Raw genomic sequence first — 19526 nt, 5'->3', positions numbered from 1 at the left:
AACTAAATCCATGCTTATTAGACCAATTATTTCCATCTTTTGTGTACATGTTAATTTTCATGATTAAGAAGTTATATATGTCCAGTCACACATTAGCAAATATAAGTTCTGATGATAAAAGTGAGTTTTTCAGAGAGAAGAATGCACTCTACAGGTATGTGTCACCTGTAGAAATTCAATCTAGAACAAATTCAATGTGCCAGTATTTGGATTTTTTGGATTAAATGCCCAGATTAATAACCATTTTGTTATTTTAAAAATTACAAATCTAACAATTGCATTGTGCAAATCCTTTGCTTTGTTGCAAAAGAGCTCATAAGATAAAATTTAAGGAGAACGCTGTTATATTTTGTACAATTTGAAGGCATTTGAGAATGAATGAATTTTATCTCTATGAACAGTTATATAATAAGATCTGTTATGGGTGAACAGTAGCAGAACTTAAACTTGGGTAACTAGAATGGATTTATACTTTACCAGTTAGGGACTTAAATTTATAAACAATTTCTTTAAAAAATATTTTAATTGAATTTATTGAGGTAACATTTTTAATAAAACTATATAGGTTTCAGGGGTACAATTCAATAATACATCATCTGTATTTGTATTATGTGTTCACCACCCCAACTCAAGTCTTCTTCTATCACAAATTATGTAAACAATTTCTTTAATAAACTTTTTTACAGTTAGAAAATTGAAAAGTTTGTTTAGCACTTTGAAATTATTATAGAAAATAATATATTTTATACAAAACATTTTTAAAAAGATTTTATTTGTTTACTTTTAGAGAGAGGGGAAGGGAGGGAGAGAGGCAGAGAAACATCGATGTGTGAGAGATACATCAATTGGTTGCCTCTAGCATGCCCCCAACTGGAGACCTGGCCCACAACACAGGCACGTGCCTTGACTGGGAATTGAACCAGAGACCTTTCGGTTCACAAGCCAGTGCTCGATCCTCTGAACCACACCACCCAGGGCACAAAACATTTCTAAGTTATAAAAAACAGTGCCAAAATGCAGAAAAGAAAAGTAGTATTTGTAAAAATTCAATAGGTGATTTCCTATTTGTACTATTTTAAGATAGCTTAGAGAGAATCTCTGTGTCTGAAGTTGCTTTGTATATGGGCTCTAAAGGAGGAGTGACTTCCAACACTTTCTCTTTTTATATCCACTAACCAATGCAGGACCCTAAATATAACATTACAAATATGGAATCTAGTGTATTGGCATAACCTCATAAGGAAACATACAGATATTGTTGGTAACATAATTGATATGAATTGTTAGGAGATTGGAGACCACTCTTAAATATACATTTGCATTTTCAGTATGCAAAGACATTTCATAAAAGTATGTTTTTATCCAGCATTTGCTTTTCCACAACAAACGTTCTGTTTGTCCACCTGCTGTCTCTTATGGTGAGGTTAGTAATGGAGGGTTCTTCTTTGTTGCCCTGAACACTTGAGTAAAAGCCTCCTCATGTGTTCAGGGTCAGGCCCTTGCTTTACGTTCGTATTGTTAGGAGGCTTGAAAAACAGTTTTGGTTTGGGGCTTATGTACTTGAATTTTAATGGTGAGTTGTAACCAAATACATTTGTTTCCTTAACTTTTCAATATCATTTCTAATCTTATTTAAGATAAATCAGAGGACAATAATTTAGAAGCCCTATTGCTAAAGTAGACCTGTTCTGAAATCTGTCATACTTTGACGTCTCCATGAGAACAGGCAGCCACTTTCTTAATAACATGGGCTCATCTTTGGTTCCAGCACCTGCTTGTTCCTTGTATTAAACAACAGGATACACAAGCAAGACCTTAGAATAAAATTTTAACTTTTTGTATCAAATGCAATTTTACCTAATAGAACAGTAAGTAAAAGGTTAAGAGACTAACTCGTAAGTTTGCAGTGTAAATAGTTAACAAATTTGATTGCTTTTAAAGTTTTCTTACACTTTTTACATTTCACATGAATTAAGAGGGGGAAAAAAACCACTTGTAGACTTTACAAAATGCTCACACACCATTTCTTGTTTTGATACTACATTAAGTCATACTTCCCTGTTGGGAAGTGGGAAAAGTTAGAGCAATATCCCAACAGGAATATCTTATAATGCAATAACACTACTTAAAAAAAATCATTCTACCAATCATTAAAAAACATTACTTACTTCACTGTATCTGTGTGATGTTCAAAGTTAAAGCTCATTGTTTCAGATAGTAGGGAGGCTTCCGTGCTGAGAATTTTCTGGCTTATTCATAAAAATATCCTAAGCCAAAGAAGAGGAGGATAGCAGTGAGTGAGTAAAACAAACACAGAAACCCAGGAGAAAAGATGTGCCCTGAAGACCTGTACTAATGGCAACGGAGGAAGCAGAGGGAGGGCTCCTCCTCTGGAATTTTCCCCTGGTGTCCAACCTGTGTTAACATAAAGAGCTCACAGACAGACACACTTTTTAAATACTGAAATGCCTACTTAATCTCAGAGGTACCTATACTGAGGCCATTTTTCCCCCTGCATAGATTAGGCACATTATTCACCTGTACACAAACATAGCATATGTTTGCAAAGATAACAGCTTGTTGACATCTCTGAATTATATAGAGTGCTATACACAAGGCATACAAATGTGATCTGCTGTTTGTTTTAATAACTGTTGGAAATGGTTTGGTTTGGTTTTCAACTCAAGTAATAAAACAAACTTGCTGTTTTAAAAGCCCAAGTTTATAGCAATTTCTGGCTGGATAGCTTGTAAAAGAACATATAGACAAAGTAGTTGATTCTGAAAAGAGGCTACCTAGTTTCACTGCTCTGAAATGATTGGCATCTTTGCTCTCTAACTCCATGTACAATAAAATTTTAAAAAATGTTGTGAACTTCTAAAGATGAAAAGCTATTGTTATGGATTTATTCCTGTGTATGTCTTTTTAAACAGAAGTACTCTCAAAATGTTCTTGATAATGTAACATAATATACCTGGAAATAAATTTCATTTAAAAATTCACAAAAATAATGTATCTATTAAAATTTTTTTCTAGATTCTAAATTATATTCTCTCTCCCTCCTTCCCAAAGAGTAATAGGTGAAGTATCTTATTTATTGGTAAAAAGACCGGTCCATTTTCATCCTTTAATATGTGCAGGAAACTTTGGCTTTCTTGTTAGTGAAAGATGCAGTGTTTGGATGGGAAAGTGGTACCCAGTCTGGTGAGAGTGTGAAGGAGACACATAGGAATGGATCAATAAACCTGGTTAGTGGGTGCTACTTTGTGCTTCACCCCAAAAGATGGTGACTCTTGGAGATTTAAGAGTTGCAGAAGTGGGTGTATGCTCATAAAATGATGTTTTCTCTTGTTTGACTGAGTTTATGCATCTTGGAGAAGAATCCTACAGGGTTGATGAGATACATTTTTAAACATCTCTTCAAGCATCAATCTCTTTTTCTGTAAAATGCAATGTTATAAGTATCTTCCTCATAAGTCTGCTGTGAAAATTAAACAAGGCAATAAAGTAAGGTGCTCAGAATAGGACTTGATGTCTAGTAAGCTTTTGACAGATGTTAGGTATACAATCATAATCAGATTCTGGTTTCTCCTATATTCAGACTGCTGGCAAAGATGGACAAAAAATATGTTTTGAGTTAACTGAAGTTTTAACAGGCAAGCATATATTAGAGGTTTTTAAACTCGAATCCTCACTTTCAATATTTATTTGAAGAGAGTCAGAAACTTAAGGGTTAAACCTCCTTAAGAAGAACTTGTTTCCCCTAGGACTAAAGGAAGGGGAATAAAAAATTTATGGCTCAGCATCAACTACACCCTTCCCTGTAAAGAGAGATGTCTTCAGAACTCAAAGATCATATTTATAAAGACTAGAATTGACAGCCCAGTGGGAAATGAGAGGGGTAGAGTTTAGTTGACATAAGTATGTTAAGCAATTTGAATTTTATCTTGTGGGTCATAAGGAAGACAATGATATATTTAAAATAGAGATCATATTCACTTACAAGATAGAGTCATAGTCAGAAACACTTTGCTTTTTCAAACAACCAGAAGAAGGATAACATCAATTTAAAAACAAAGAGCAACCAGAACTGCCAGAAAATCATTTGCATGGAAGTCCAACAACCAAGGAGTGAAGGAAACATTCATCCTGGTAAGGGGGGCTGGTAAGAGGGGCAGAGACTGGCAGCCGGGGTGGAGAGGACACACAGCAAGGCAAGGTGGCAGATGGCCTGGGTGATCCCACAATCACCTGCAGATAAGCCGGTAGGAACAATGGGGGAGTGAGACAGACTGGCAAAACCAAGGGTTTCAGTGTGGGGAAACTAGAGACTCAAAATCCTTAGCTGTAAAAATCTGTTGGAGTTGTGGGTGGGGGGAAAGTCTCAATCTCACACGAGAGTCTGTTAGAGAGACCCACAGGGTCCTATAGCATACACAAACCCACCCACCTGTGAATCAGCACCTGAAAGGTCACAATCTACTTGTGGGAAGCAAAGGAAGTGATGGAAAGTGGGATGAGAAACAAGCAAGCAGCATTGTTCCCTCTCTGATCCTCTCCCCCTCTACACCTCGCCACAGACAGCGCCACAAAGCAGGAAAGAAGGTTGCCCCTCCCAGGAAAATACCTAAGGCTTGGTGCCTTACTACATAATAGGTGTGCTGAGACAAAGAAATATGGCTCAAATAAAAGAACGGATCAATACTACAGAAAAAGAACTAAGTGGCAAGGAGATAGACAGCCTGTCTGATGCAGAATTCAAAACACTGTTAATCAGGATGCTCACAGAATTGATTGAGCTCGGTTGCAAAATGAAAGCTACACAAAGTGAAATACAGGAAAATATACAGGGAACCAACAGTGAAGGGAAGAAAAACAGGACTCAAATCAATGATTTGGAACAAAAGGAAGAAATAAACATTCAACAAGAACAGAATGAAGAAACAAGAATTCAGAAAAATGAAGAGAGGCTTAGGAACCTCTGGGATAACTTCAAATTCTCCAACATCTGAATCATAGGGGTGCCAGAAGGAGAAGAATAAGAGCAAGAAATTGAAAACTTATTTGAAAACACAATGAAGGAAAACTTTTCCACTCTGGCAAAGGAAATAGACTTCCGGGAAGTCCAGGAAGCTCAGAGAGTCCCAAAGAAGCTGGAACCAAGGAGGAACACACCAAGGCACATCATAATTACATTACCCAAGATGAAACAGAAGGAGAGAATCTCAGAAGCGGCAAGAGAAAAGGACACAGTTACCTACAAAGGAGTTCCCATAAGACAGTCAGCTGATTTCTCAAAAGAGACCTTATAGGCAAGAAGGGGCTGGAAAGAAGTATTTGAAGTCATGAAAGGCAAGGACCTACATCCAAGATGACTCTGTCCAGCAAAGTTATCATTTGGAATGGAAGGGCAGATAAAGTGCTTCCCAGATAAGGTCAAGTTAAAGGAGTTCATCCTCACCAAGCCCTTACTATATGAAATGTTAAAGGGACTTATTTAAGAAATAGAAGATCAAAAACTATCGACAGTAAAATGACAACAAACTCACAAGTGTCAACAATTGAACATAAAAAACAAAAACTAAGCAAACAACTAGAACAGAAACAGAATCACAGAAATGGGCATCACATGGAGGGTAACCAGTGGGGAAAGGAAAGGAGAGAATGCGGGGAAAAGGTAGAGGGAATAAGAAGCATAGTAAGTAGGCACAAAACAGACAGGGGGAGGTTAAGAATAGTATAGGAAATGGAGAAGTCAAAGAACTTATATGTACAACCTATGGACATGAACTAAAGGGCAGGGAATGCTGGTGGGAGTGGGGGGTGGGGTGCAGGGCAGAAGAGGATAAAAGGGAGAAAAAAAATTGGGACAACTGTAATAGCATAATCAATAAAATATACTTAAAAAAAGAAAGATTAGAATTGATTGTGAAATTATTCTTTTAATTCTTAGATTTAACTCTTATTATTTTTCTAAATAACCATAACTTATTCATTTACTGATGATTTTATTTTTGTATTTCTTTCTAAACACAACATTCTCATTTTTCTCAAAAATCTCATCATTTTCAAGGGACCAAGCTCACTTAGATGGAAGACAATGATGTAAAGCACAATGAGAAGAGTTTGAAGTTTCCTACGGATAACTATGGTGCCCTCAAATTCAGCTATAATTTACTTTTATTTTTAATTTTTATCCTCATCCAAGGATGTTTCTTCACTGCTTTTAAAAAGACAGCACAAGGAAGAGAGATAAACATTGATTGGCTGCCTCCTATCTGCGCCCAAACCTGGGATGGTACACACTGGGACTTGGGATTGAACCTGCAACCTTTACAGGTTACAGAGCGATGCTGCAACCAACTGAGTCACACTGGCCAGGGCATTGGTTAACATTGAATAAATTATTAGAGAATAGCGTTCAACATGAGTAAAGTTGAGTGATGATGAGAAAATAACAATAATTGCTTTCTTTTATTAAACTTCCATGAACCAATGACTATGCTACAGCTTTACATACACAGTCTAACTCTCAAAATAATCCTTCGTATTAACTATTAACCGACCCCTACTGGGAAGAGCCTCAAAGATACTGTCACTTGCCTAAAGTCAGTTAACAGTGGCTCTAGGTTTTAAATCTACATATTCAGAATTTGAAATTCTGTTGTCACAGAAGTGCTGAGATGAGAACAAACGTGTGAGTTCAAGTAAGATGACAGAGAGTTCCTCATCATGGCCAGACATCATAATTATTGGAAGCAGCTTTTTGAAAATAAATTTTCCCAAGATCTATTGAGATGTAGTGAACCCTCACTGTTTTGTAAAGGCACATGGGTGATTTAGATACATTCTCCCCTTTGAAAAAAGTTAAGCAATTTCTGAAATGAAGTACTTAAAAAAGACTTGGATTATATTGTACAGAAAGACAAGGACATATATACTTGGAAGGGCAAAAATATAACCTTAGGAAAAGAATTACCTGGGACTCTTTTTTTAAAAAAATAAATGAAATTAAGGCTGTGAAAATTGATTCTGACTTATCAATTTGATATCTTAATCTTATTTCTTAGAAGCTACTTTGAATGACTTTTAGCTGTTTCAAAACATGCACCTAGGAGGATTAAAAATTACTCCTACTGAGGCTATTCAAAAAATCCGCTTAAGGCTCTTGAAGGTAATTCCTAAATAGGAGATTCATACATTATCTGAGTGGTGGTGATTGTGTGGTTTCTCAGAGGAAAAGGTCAAGGTTTCTTTGTATAGATCAGACACAGGTTTCAAAAAGGCTTCTTTTTTCTTTTCTTTTAACAAAAATGTTTAACATAGTCACATAATTTTGTGTTATAATTGAATTTATTAGGGCTTAATTCATAATATAAAATATATCCCCATAGTATACTATAACATATGATTAGGTAGTCAATACAAAGGAAATAATAGAAATTTGGGATTATATTTAAGGGATAGTAATCATGTTTTAAAATGAGAGTTTAGGTGTTTCTATTCTTTACATATATGAAAAAAATTAAATAAGATGTGATTTATAGAATTTCAGGTCTGGGAGTATCTTTACCCTCTAGAGCCCAATGGCTCATTTTTTTTTTAGTTGAAAACTTTAATTACACCCTCACTAAGAGATGGGACAATAACATGTGATGAGGCAAATCCACTAATGGAAATCTCATTATTTCTTCAGAAGCCCATACATTCTTGAGAGAATCCTGATATAAAGAAATTTCTTCCTTTGAGATTGAATCTGCCTTTTACCCATTGTTTTCTTTTAAAACTTCCTAAACCCTACCAACCCAATTATCTCCCTTTGTGGCTTCCTGACCTTCAAAGGCCTGGTTACTAAAACGTCTATCTTCTCTAGACTAATAATCATCCCTATTCTTTTCATTGTTCTTCATACAGCATGATTTCGAGTGACCTCTGCATCTAGAATGTGCTTTCTTAAAACAATTCCAATTCCTCGATATTCCTCTCAAATGTGTGTATCCACAAGCATTTTGAAATCCAAATATTTAGTTTACTAGATAAGTCTCATCACATGGTGTCATAGTGATGAGTATAATGCAGTGGAAGGACTCGTCATTAGTCTAGATAGGATAATTTTTAGTAATTTCCCCTTTAATGCCTGCATCCCTCTATTGGACTGTTACTTTTTGGAGTAAGGAAATAGGTTTATCTCGGCCATTGTTCCACCTCCCATGCCTGGCATAGTGCCTGTCGGACACAGTCAGTATTCTATAAGTTTTCACTGATTGAATGATAGATGGATGGATGTTAATCAAGGTCTGTGGTGTCATTCTTATTTTAACTCAATAATCAGTTTCTTACCCATAGTTTCAGTAGGGTTTGATATAAACTGCTCCATGATAGTAAATCTCATAGCTATTTCCTCCCAGAGCTATAAAATCTTTCTAGCATGACTTTTACAAAGGAGAAACATCACACATCAAGAGGATGTATCATAGAGGCTAAGGTGATTCTGTGATTTCTGATCTGTAAAGTATTCCAGTTATTGATGTCTGTTTTTCCTTGTGAATTCTTTTATTGATCTCTCACTTTGGAGGGAGGTGAAATGTTAGGCGATTATTTAGTTGATCTGAAATAGCCTTGATGCCATTCTCTCAACATCTTAATCAAGATTGTGGATGGGGAAATGTCTGGGAGGCAGATCCATGTGCAGATAGCATGGGTCTGGAAGGTACTATGAACGCCCAGGAATCAGCATTCCAATCTGTCAGCAGATTGGAATTGTGGTGCAATTTTCTTCTTTTTTACCCAATGCATTAAAAAGATATAAGAATAAGTCATAAATCACACAGCCTAAATTGAACAAGAGCTCAAGGCAGACCAGGGGCCATGAGAATATCTAAAAGGAGGGAAGCAGATAGGATGCTGCATCTGTCAGCTGGGTTTTCAGTAGTAAGCTTTGAGGGCTATTGCAGAATATTTTCTGGGGCAACTTCATCCCGTGAAATGGCACACAATCAAAAAAAGAGAGATGCAAAAAGCCTAGAAAGGTTTTGATAATGCTGAGAGGAGAAGCAAATGCTATGTGGGGCTGCAATAATACAATAAAGAAGGTGGTAGTCCAACCTTTTAATGGATGCTTGGAGTTTTATGTTCCTTATCAGATATCATTATTTTAAAAGCAAGTTTGAAAACCAATACATCCCGAAAAGTAGCAGCTAAGATGAAGAGGGTGTTTTTGGATCTTATCATTTAATGAAGGACTAAGGAAATTGAATCAATGGTTCTTGACTTGGCATGTATTTCAGACTCATTTGAGTTATTTGTTTGTTTTTGATACACATATAGATGCCCTTCCTCCTAAGGATTCTTATTCCTTAGGTCTGGAATAAAGAGAGGCTGTACATTTTTAAAAAGTTTTACAGATGCTTCAAATGCATTTCTTTGGTTGAGAACCATCAAATTAGAAATAGCTTAGAGAAGAACGTTAAGTGGGATATAATGATTGTCTACAAATGCAAAGATGTCAAAGTTTCTACTTACCGAATCCCCTGGAAAACCAGTGGGCCAATTACCACCTGGAGTGTTTAACTATTTCCAAAATTAATAGCTAACCAGCTGTGGCTGAGGGAAATGACTTTTAGGTAATCATCGGCAGAGTGGGCTGGCTGGGATAGATATTGCTGGCAGAGAATCATTGTGCTTCTTTTCATTTGTATCTACAACCAGATGTTGATACAGATTTTCTTATCTCATTTTCACTTCCTCCTTCAAACACTCATCTTGTACTGCACCAGAGGTAGTAGTCCAGGTCTTGGTGGGTGAGGCAGATCTGGACTAGGACTGGGACTTGGGTGGGTCTAGACTTTAGACTGTATGTGGTTCATAATTTAGTGAAAATATTAAATTCAGTAAGTCTTGATTAAACTCTTTTTTAAATTTATTTTTTAAATTAAAAAATATTATTATTATTCAGTTACAGTTGTATGCCTTTTCTCCCCATCCCTCCATCCCACCCCAGCTGAACACACCTCCCTCCCCCACCTCCACCCTCCCCTTTAAATTTGTTCATGTGTCCTTTGTAGTAGTTCCTGTAATCCCCTCTCCTCACTGTCCCCTTCCCGCTCCCCCCTGGCTAAACTCTTTATTTAGTAACTCTCTCCATCTCTTGTCCTCTCCTCCCATCCCTTCTCCTCTCCTCTCCTCTCTAATTGTTTCGGCATCAGTTTTGCAAACAGGCTTTACTCATTTGGAAGAAGTTGTCACTCTTCTGTCCTATAATCTTGGCTATTATCTTTGAAAGGTAAGATGATTTTCTGCTTTAAAAAAGTCTGCAAGACTTCTTATTTATTAAAAAGTAGGTAGAGTTAGCTACCCCTGTCCCTAACTTCTTCACTTTTCTCTCTCTGTTTGCTATACTTTTTTCTCCCAATTTGGTAACTCATGGCCAATATGGGAGATTTATCTAGTTGTGTTTGTGATTACCTGAACTTGGAAATGAGGAAAGGTAAAGCAGTCTCAGCTGTATTGGGAATTTCCTCCCAAATATTCTTACCACTTTCTCTCCTGGGAAAAAGAAAGTCAGAGATCAAGTTTAGTTTAGAACGTGAGTATGTTTTGGCTCAAACATACCATAGTCCAAACATAATTTTACTCTAGCATCTGAGACTTGGCTAGAAAAGGTTTTGTTTGCTTGAATATTGCCAAGGGCTGTCTCACTAAGAAACTGAAGCAGTTGTGATGCAACAGCTCTGGGAGAAAGGGACCGCTCAGACCAAGTCTGCTTCTCACACAGGACAGAGTGGGGCAAAGTATGGAGTTTTTAGAGGAGGTTCTGAGAACCAACAATACCCTGTCACTTTCCCCTAAAAGACAAGCCACACCTGGAAATAAAGACTCAGTGTAGTCAACTAGTTGTCTAAAGCCTCTTCACATTCCCTCTGTCATCTGACCCACCCATCCAAAGGAAAAAGGAATACCTGGACACCCACTTTGGGGATAGGGAGATGAGAACAGGGAGGCAGGTATCTGGTTGCTTTATCTTGTTAGTCTGCAGCAGACTAATAAATAGGCCATTCCCACCATTCCTTTGTCTTATTTCAGTATTGGTATACAGGATTTAAAAAAATAGTCCATTAATTAATTCTTTAAGCTGTAAAACTGGCCTCCTGCTCTTACCTGCTCTTACCTATTCATCTCTGGATGAATGTAAGTCATAATGGGTAACTCTCTCAGGAATGTTTTCATAAGACTCTCATTTAAAAAAATATACCTTAGTCATTTTAGAAGAAACTTTAAACATGGTAGACTAAGGTGGGCCAGTATGAGCATGGAGTATATTCTAGAACCTACAGTTGTCTCAGGGCTTCTACATTCATGTCAAGGATGGAAGCACTGCCAAACCCTAAAGATGGCACACAGAGCAGAGCAGACTCCTCCATGAAATCCCTGTCACCTCTGAGCTCCTCCTGGCTGTGACTACCCCCAAAAAAGGCCCTTAAAACCAGAGACATTGAAATTAAGAACAATTAACAATAGCCAGAGGGGAATGGGGAGGGGATAGTGGGGAGAGGGGATTACAGGAACTACTATAAAGGACACACGGACAAAATCAAGGGGGAGGGTGGAGGTGGGGGAGGGAGGTGGGTTCAGCTGGGGTGGGGTGGAGGGGTGGGGGAAAATGCAGACAACTGTAACTGAATAACAATAAAAATTTTTTAAAAAAGCATGCTAATGACTTTAATTTACAACCAGCCACCACTCACTAGCTACGTTTCTCTATTGACATTCTCACCCGGATAAATTTATCACATTACTTCCAGACGTTTGACAGAGACCTTTCGGGTCAGCAAGGTCATATTGCATAGTGATTTCAGGTTTTGCCCTTGGAGTTAGAGGAAACTAGGCTTTGAATCCCAACCCCTACACCCATTAGAATAACGTAGGATAAATTACTTAACTTCCCTGATTCTCACATTCCTTACTTATAAAAGGAGATGATGATGTTCAACTTCCAAGGAAGGAGAGAATATCTATTACGTGCCTGCTTGTCTATCTTAATATCTACTAAGCAGCAAATAAATGATGGCTAATATTTTGATGGTCACCTTGCTACCCAATAGTCGCTTGTTCCCTCTCTTCTCAGCAGCTAAGCCAAAGCATTAAAAGCCATAGTAATAACAATTCAAATAGCTCCTGATGTTAATTATAATTTCACTTCATGTTTACTAGAGTGATAAGTTTATAAGGCATCATCTGGCATGTCATCAATGCCATGAAAAAATACAACTCTGTGACACCATCGTGGAAAAGATAACTGGGGAATGGTTTAAGCTGGAAGCGTTTTATAGCAGCTTCATCCCAGGGCATTCTGGATAGAATGAGGGCTGCCTCAGGCCACAGGCTTCTCAGGTATTCATTAATCCCGAAGAAAGCTTCAGGTTGAGGTCATTACTGCTTAATTACAGTTTGTGATTACAGGCACATTCTTGAGTGACCTTATTCTGCGTGCTGGCCTGTTTGCTCACCAGAGAGTCTGTGCAGCTGGAAATTTTGGCTGGCTAGAAAGTATAAATGGAGTTTTTTTCAGCTTGAATTGAAAACCGTTCTTGCTGAAATGTCACATTTTTCCTTCCATCTGGATATGGTTAATTACGGTGCTTGCTTTTATATATGTTTTCCGTAAGCTCTGCTTTTTGAGATGTGCCTGGACTTATCAAAATGCTGATTTAAAACTGAGCTTCGAGGATAAGTGCTCTTCCGTCATTATTTACTCTTTGTGGGCATCGTGGGAGATTCTCTTATGATCACTTTAGTGTATTTGAACCTGGAGTCTTGGGACCATCCAAGACTATGTAGACACTGGTAGAAACATTAATTCCATGACTACTCTAAGAATAATGTTCTGACATCACAGGAAAGGAGGCCTGATCTAGTAGAAAAGAGTACTTGGCAAAGAAATGAAAAAGCTGGCTGGAGTCTATGCTTAGTTGCAACTGAATCCTAAACAAAATAGTTTCATTCACTGATTCATGCTACGAATAATTAGCGAGTGCTTTCTGTGGGCCGCATAGGAAGGAAGGTATTGTGGGTCCTGAAGTCATTGAGGTCTGGCATAGTAGTTTCTCTTTCATTGTTGTATCTATAATACCGTTCTCCATGTAGGACAATATGTAAACAAATGAGTGTAGTTGGGCTCCAGTTATATTTGTGGACAATGAAACTTGAATATCATATCATTTTTTGCATATCATAAGATATGACTTTTCTTTTGAGTCTGAATTTGGCCTATGGTTGTAGTTTACCAACCCTTGATTTGGCAGGTTTTTTTGGCTTTATGAAAGTACATGGAAATTTGGGGTGTTGGTGTCTTTCCGAAAGAAATGATAACTTCTATGCTGGGACCAGAAGTGTGAGAAAGACTGAGTGAGTTGAGGCCAAAGAAGAGCATGTGCAAAGACCCTCAGGTAAGACAGTAAATACTGTTAATGTATGAAATAGACTGTACAACGGGAAGCAGTGATAAATGTGGAGTCTGCTTAGGTAAGCAGGGGTCATATTATGAATAGCTTTATACACCACATATAGGATTTTGGAGCAATAGGAATCCTTTGGAAGGTTTTTAGTAAACCAATAGAAGATTAAATTAGTGGTTGAAAATATCTCTGTAGATGCACATGGAAGATGAAATAGACATGGCTGTACCCCAATACAACTTTATTTGCAAAAACAAGTGGTAGGTCAGATTTTGCCTGTGGGCCATATTTTACTGAAACCTACTGTGGACAGACAACAACCTGATTGAAATCTGGTTCAAAAAGTAAATTTTGGGGGGCAAATTACTAAAGTTCTTTACTGTCATGTTCTTGTTGTACTCTTCTAGTTTCTTCAAGGAGAAGTCCTTTAAAGTCCATAGATATAAATGAAGAGTGGAAACACTTTCATTTACTACATTGAAAGAAAGCAGTAACTCTGGGAAGATGTTCAGACAACAGCTACTTTATCTCACTGCATTGAATGCTACCAACTGGCCCTAGGGATTTGTTCTTCTATAGGGTACTTTTCCGCATCACTAGTTCTAATGTCACCTTTCCTTCACTTTCCCGTCTTGATTTTTCTCCATGACACTGGCCATATTTACTTGAGTTATAAGATGACCAGCTATTTAACTTAAAATCTACCCTTAGTCTTCAAATTTCAGTGACTTTAAATTCTACTAGAGAATGGCAAAGACTGTGTCAGATTATTCACTAATTTTGGTATAAGAAAGAACAATTTCTCAAGTGGTGAGATTTTGAAGGTTACCTAGAATGCAAATGTGTATAAAAAACAAAGTGACAAAAATGATAGGCCCAAGTGAGAGCATTGACAAAAATGAATATGAACAAACTCCATAGGAGTAAAAACCTTTTCATCAAAGGATTCAGCACATATATCCAACGTAGAGAGTTCTGGCTATAGGAAAAGAAATAAGATATTTGAAAAGTCATGAACTCACTGGTATGTTTGACATTCTAAAAATTTTTGTGATTGCATTCCTTTTAAAAAAAGAAAAAAACTCAAGGATCTCTTCAAAAGGACATTAGCATGTGTACTATGAGGTGGGAAGACCCTTGAACTGGGGGTCAATAAGACCAGTGTTACAGCCTAACATCTGCAATTAGCTAGCAGTTGCTTGTGATCCAGTGTCATGATGTTCTGTAAAATGAGGAAATAGGGGACATCACTATCTTCCCTCCACATTGGCTCCCTGCTTCTGCCAGCTCATTACCCCAGAGATGATCTGGACTTCAGTAAAGCTAACTTTTCCCAGCACTAGTCAATGTGCACACTGATAACATTGCATTAGTACAACTAATCACTCATTTCAAATTAATAATACATATGTGTATTGAAGGACTCATATATATAGATGAAAATTCTTCCAAAATTGATATGTAGATTTTAATCCCAAGCAAAATTCTAACAGGCAAGTTCTACTTCTACTTAGGATGCTGAAAGCTGCAAAAGAATGTTGCTCCCATCCTAAGAGTGAGAAAAAAACAGGTAGTCCACAAGTTTATAACTGATCTCAAGGCCCTCAGAGTGAGGAGGCCCCAAGACAATCAAGAAACCTTAATTCTGGAAAGCGGCAGACCCCTTGTCTGGAGGAAGGCAGACACTGACCTTTTGAACTTTGGCAAAGCACAGGAAGAATATGTGGCTGCCGTAGAAGCAAGTAAGAAAAAAATTAGTAAATATTGTAAATACATCTTTTTTATTTTTTCCATTTCCATTTAGTCCCCTGATACCCTCCTCCCCTCCGTAGTAACCACACTGTTGTCCATGCCCGTGAGCCCATTTTCCTTTTTTCTCACTCCCTCCTTTAGAAAAACTGAGAGATCCAGACACAAGGATGGTTAGCCCTCCCTCCCAGACTGTTTTCCAGGGGCCACATGAAGTGCTCACAGAGAGAGATTGAGGGCAGGGCAAGAGACTGGAACATCCTCCCCACTCCCTCTCCTATGGTAGGATAGATGTACAAGGGGGGGATTGGATGCCACTTGGTGACAGGCAAAATACACTGCTCACTTTACCAGCTCCTTCTCCTATATAAAAAAAAAAAAAAGCCTTAAGCCACTTGGAGAGGACAGTGCACACTTGCCACCAGGGATGCTGATGGAAAGGTGGGAAAACTTCTTAGTCCAAGAATCCTGCACCAGTACAAAGCAGGTATTTGCTACCACTTGTGGAGGGTTAGAAAATTATCTTTTGCCCAAGAGTTGACAGACATTTTTCTAAAAAAAAAAAAAAAAAAAAAAAAAAGCTTGGCTGCTATCGGAGGGAGAAACAGAAGGGATGCTGAAAATACCTCACCAACAAGGCCTCTGCGAATGAGCCTTGCCTGAGCCTGAGGTTGGACCAGAAGAACCAAGAACTCTCCCCACCCCACCATTAACCTGGCATCAAGCAACAAACAGAAGGCAGCCCACCAATTGGTAAGGATGTAGAGACACGCCTTCTGTAATTCAGGCATGTAGCACTGCTCCTTCACTAAGCTGAAGATAATAGCAGCTCAACGCTGAAGGCATGTGAATCTTATAATGCACTGAGGATAATGGCAACAGAAAAGCCACACGTAATTCAGTTACTGATTAGATTGTTGCAACCCGCCCTCCACTTAGTAGCCTGGGAGAAGAGTCACACCATTGGTGTGAATAAAAACTATTTGCCTCAGCCTCTACTGTTCTATGATTTATGATGTTCAACGAATATATAGAAATTATTTTAAATGCAGGCCTGATTCCCCACTGGAGAACCTGTCTGTGAGCATGGGTCCTGCCCATTGAACCTCGCTCCCCATTGGCTTTTCCGAGTGGGGGCTGGGCCACATTTCCCACATGTGGAACAGTTCCCTATAGAGTTTAAAATTACTTTTAAAATATTTTATTTATTTATTTTTAGAGAGGGTGAAAGGAGGGAGATAGAGAGGTAGAGAAACATCAATGCGTGAGAGATATATTGATGGGTTGCTTCTCACACGTCCCCAACTGTGGACCTGGCCCACAACCCAGGTATGTGCCCTGACTGGAAATCGAACCTGTGACCTTTCAGTTCTCAGGCCAGCACTCAATACACTGAGCCACAACAGCCAGAGCTAAAATTATTTTTATTAATATTAAAATACATAGTTAAAAAGATAGACAACATGCATGAGCATATGGGGATGTTTATCAAATATATAAAAATTATTTTAAAAGAAAAATTAAAATATTGGAATTTAGGAAAAATGAGTTATCAGAGATGATGGTTTCCTTCAGTGGGCTGACTAGCAGACTGTAGGCAGCTGAGGAAAAAAATCAGTAAATATGGAGGTAGGTTAATAGAAATTATCCAAAATAAAATGCAAAGAGACTAAAAGAGCTAAAAAAAAAATAGCCACATAACATTCAAGAGCTGTGGGTCTATAACAAATGGTCTAAAATAGAAATAATTGACATCCCAGAGAGGAGAAGAGATAGAAAGAGGTGGAATAAATGCTGGAATCAATGATGGCTGAGAATGTTTCAAAATTAATCACACTAATAAATAACAGATATACGAAGATCAGAAAACTCCACACAGAATATAACATAAACATATCTGTATACAGTGTGGGGCAAAAGTAGGTTTATGGTTGTGAGTGTGCAAAACACAGAGTTTATTTTTGTATTACGTATTAATTATTGTATTATTTTCTATAAAAATTCACTGTAAACCTACTTTTGCCCCACACTGTATTGAAGGCAAAATGTTGAAAACCAAAGCTAAGGAGAGATTCTGAAAGGCAGTGGAAGAGAAGTAAAACAATATAAAGAGAGGAAAAAAGATCAGAATTATAGCAGACCTCACACTGGAAACTATTCAAAGCAAAAGATAATAGAATGACATATTTAAAGTGTTTACAGTAAAAATATGTCAACCTAGAGTTATGTGCCCAATGGGAAGATATATTTCAAAACAGAAGGCAAAATAAAAATTTTTTTCCAAACAAATAACAGAGAATTTACTACCAACAGAAGACCTTCCCCACAAGAAATATTAAAGCAAGTTCTTCAAACAGAGGAAAAAATATACCAAATGGAAAGCTAAATCTAAACTAAAGAATAAAAAAAAAGCATAGGAAATGGTAAAAGCAAGGGTAAATATAAGACTTTCAAATTGCTTTAAAAGACTGTGTAAAGCAAAGATAGTAATGATGGATTGTGGGGTTTATAACCCATATAGAAATAAAATCTATGACAAAAATAACACAAAGGACAGGAGGGAGAAAAATGGAAATAAGATTTTTATACCATTATGAAGTGGTATATGATCATTTAAGTGTACATTATATTATAAGGATGCCTATGCTAAACAATAAAAATAAAATAATTTCATATGTGGGATATAAAACTAGAATGAGCAAATGAACAAACAAAAAGTCATGGTCACAGACAACAATATGGAGGTCACCAAAGGAAGGGGGGAGGGGTAGTAGTAAAGGGCAAAGGGGTCAAATATATGGTGATGGAAGATGATTTGACTTTGACTTTGGGTGGTGGGCACACAGTGTAGTATACAGATCATGTACCATAGAAATGTTTGCTTGAAACCTATATAGTCTTATTAACTAGTGTCACCCTAATACATTTAATAAAAAGAAATAAATTTTAAAAATAAGCCAATAGTGGAGGTGAAATGATATCATAAAATTTCTCAGTTCAAAACTGGTAGGGAAGAAAAAATTGCAATAATATATAGGACTACTTAAAAAACAATTATCAAGATGGAATATTTTAATCAAACCATAGCAATATTTACTTTAAATATTTATGTTTAGTGAAAAAAACAAAAGGGAAAGATTTTCATATTGGTTAAAAAAATTAAGGCCCACCTACATACTGTCTACAAGTAACACATTTTTCATATAAAGACATAGATATGTTAAAAGTTATGCCCTCACTGGTGTGGCTCAGTGGAGAGAGTGCTGGCCTGTGAACGGAAGGGTCGCTGGTTTGATTTCCAATTAGGGCGCATGTCTGGGTTGCGGGTGAGGTCCCCAGTAGTGGGCATGGGAGAGGCAACCACACATTGATGTTTCTCTCCCTCTCTTTCTCCCTCCCTTCCCCTTTCTCTAAAAATAAATAAGTAAAATATTTTTAAAAAGTTAAATGATGGGTCATATTCTATGCAATCAGTAATTACTAGAAAACTGGTGTGGACCTATTAATACCTAGTAAACTTCAAAACTAAGAATGTAACCAAGGATAAAGAGGGACATTGCACAATGATAAAGGACTCAATTCATCAAGAAGACATAATCTTAAATATTTATGCACAAAGTTGCAGAGTTTCAAATATATTTTATAACTTGCTAGAACTCTCAAAATAGAAATAGACAAATCTATCAAGTTAGTTGAAGATGTCTATAGTGCTCTGTCAGTAATTAATTGACAGAAAATTTTTAGTAAGCATCAAAAATCTTTAGTAAGGCTATAGAAGGGCTTTGTAATGTCATCAACCACTTGACTTCATTGACATTTAAATAACAATTTATTGAATAACATCCAAGCACACATTCCTTGCAAGCAAATGTAAAGCATTTACCAAGGTAGAGCACACTCTTGAGTATTAAAGTACAATAAGTCTCAATAATGGGTGTATGCTAGAAATAATAGAACCATGTATAGAAAAATCCTTGTGGATTTGGAAATTAAACCATATATTTTAAACACCTTTTGTATCAGAGAAGAAATCTTGAGATATTAAAATAGTTTTTTTTAATTTAAGAAAAATCAAAGCACTTTATGGTTTGCAGCTAATACATGTGCTTATAGGAAAATTTATAGCATCAAAATTTATATTAGAAAAAAAGAAAGATTTGAACTCAATCATCTAAGGTTCCACCTTAAGTTAATAGCAATCTCCCATAATCCACTTTTTCCCATTTTTAAGCAGAAATGTGCCACAGTGTACTCTAGATTAGTAGGTACTGATATATATCACCCATCAGTGCATCAAGAAATGCCAGCTAAGAAATATTTGAT

The 19526-nt window shown here is 37.1% G+C and overlaps 1 protein-coding gene across 4 annotated transcripts in view; it reads right to left on the bottom strand.

The window, feature by feature from the left end:
- Positions 1–2281, bottom strand: part of KCNMB2 (potassium calcium-activated channel subfamily M regulatory beta subunit 2) — a 321616-nt gene extending 319335 nt beyond the window's left edge. For all 4 annotated transcript variants that reach the window (XM_045198162.3, XM_045198158.3, XM_053918104.2 and 1 more), the window contains exon 1: positions 2169–2281. The gene's annotated coding sequence lies outside the window, so the exon portion shown is untranslated. The remainder of the gene's footprint in view (positions 1–2168) is intronic.
- Positions 2282–19526: the final 17245 nt, after the last annotated feature.

The sequence above is a fragment of the Desmodus rotundus genome, chromosome 2 (assembly GCF_022682495.2).
Source record: "Desmodus rotundus isolate HL8 chromosome 2, HLdesRot8A.1, whole genome shotgun sequence".
Classification (NCBI taxonomy): domain Eukaryota; kingdom Metazoa; phylum Chordata; class Mammalia; order Chiroptera; family Phyllostomidae; genus Desmodus; species Desmodus rotundus.
This window is presented reverse-complemented; position numbering and strand designations above follow the sequence as displayed.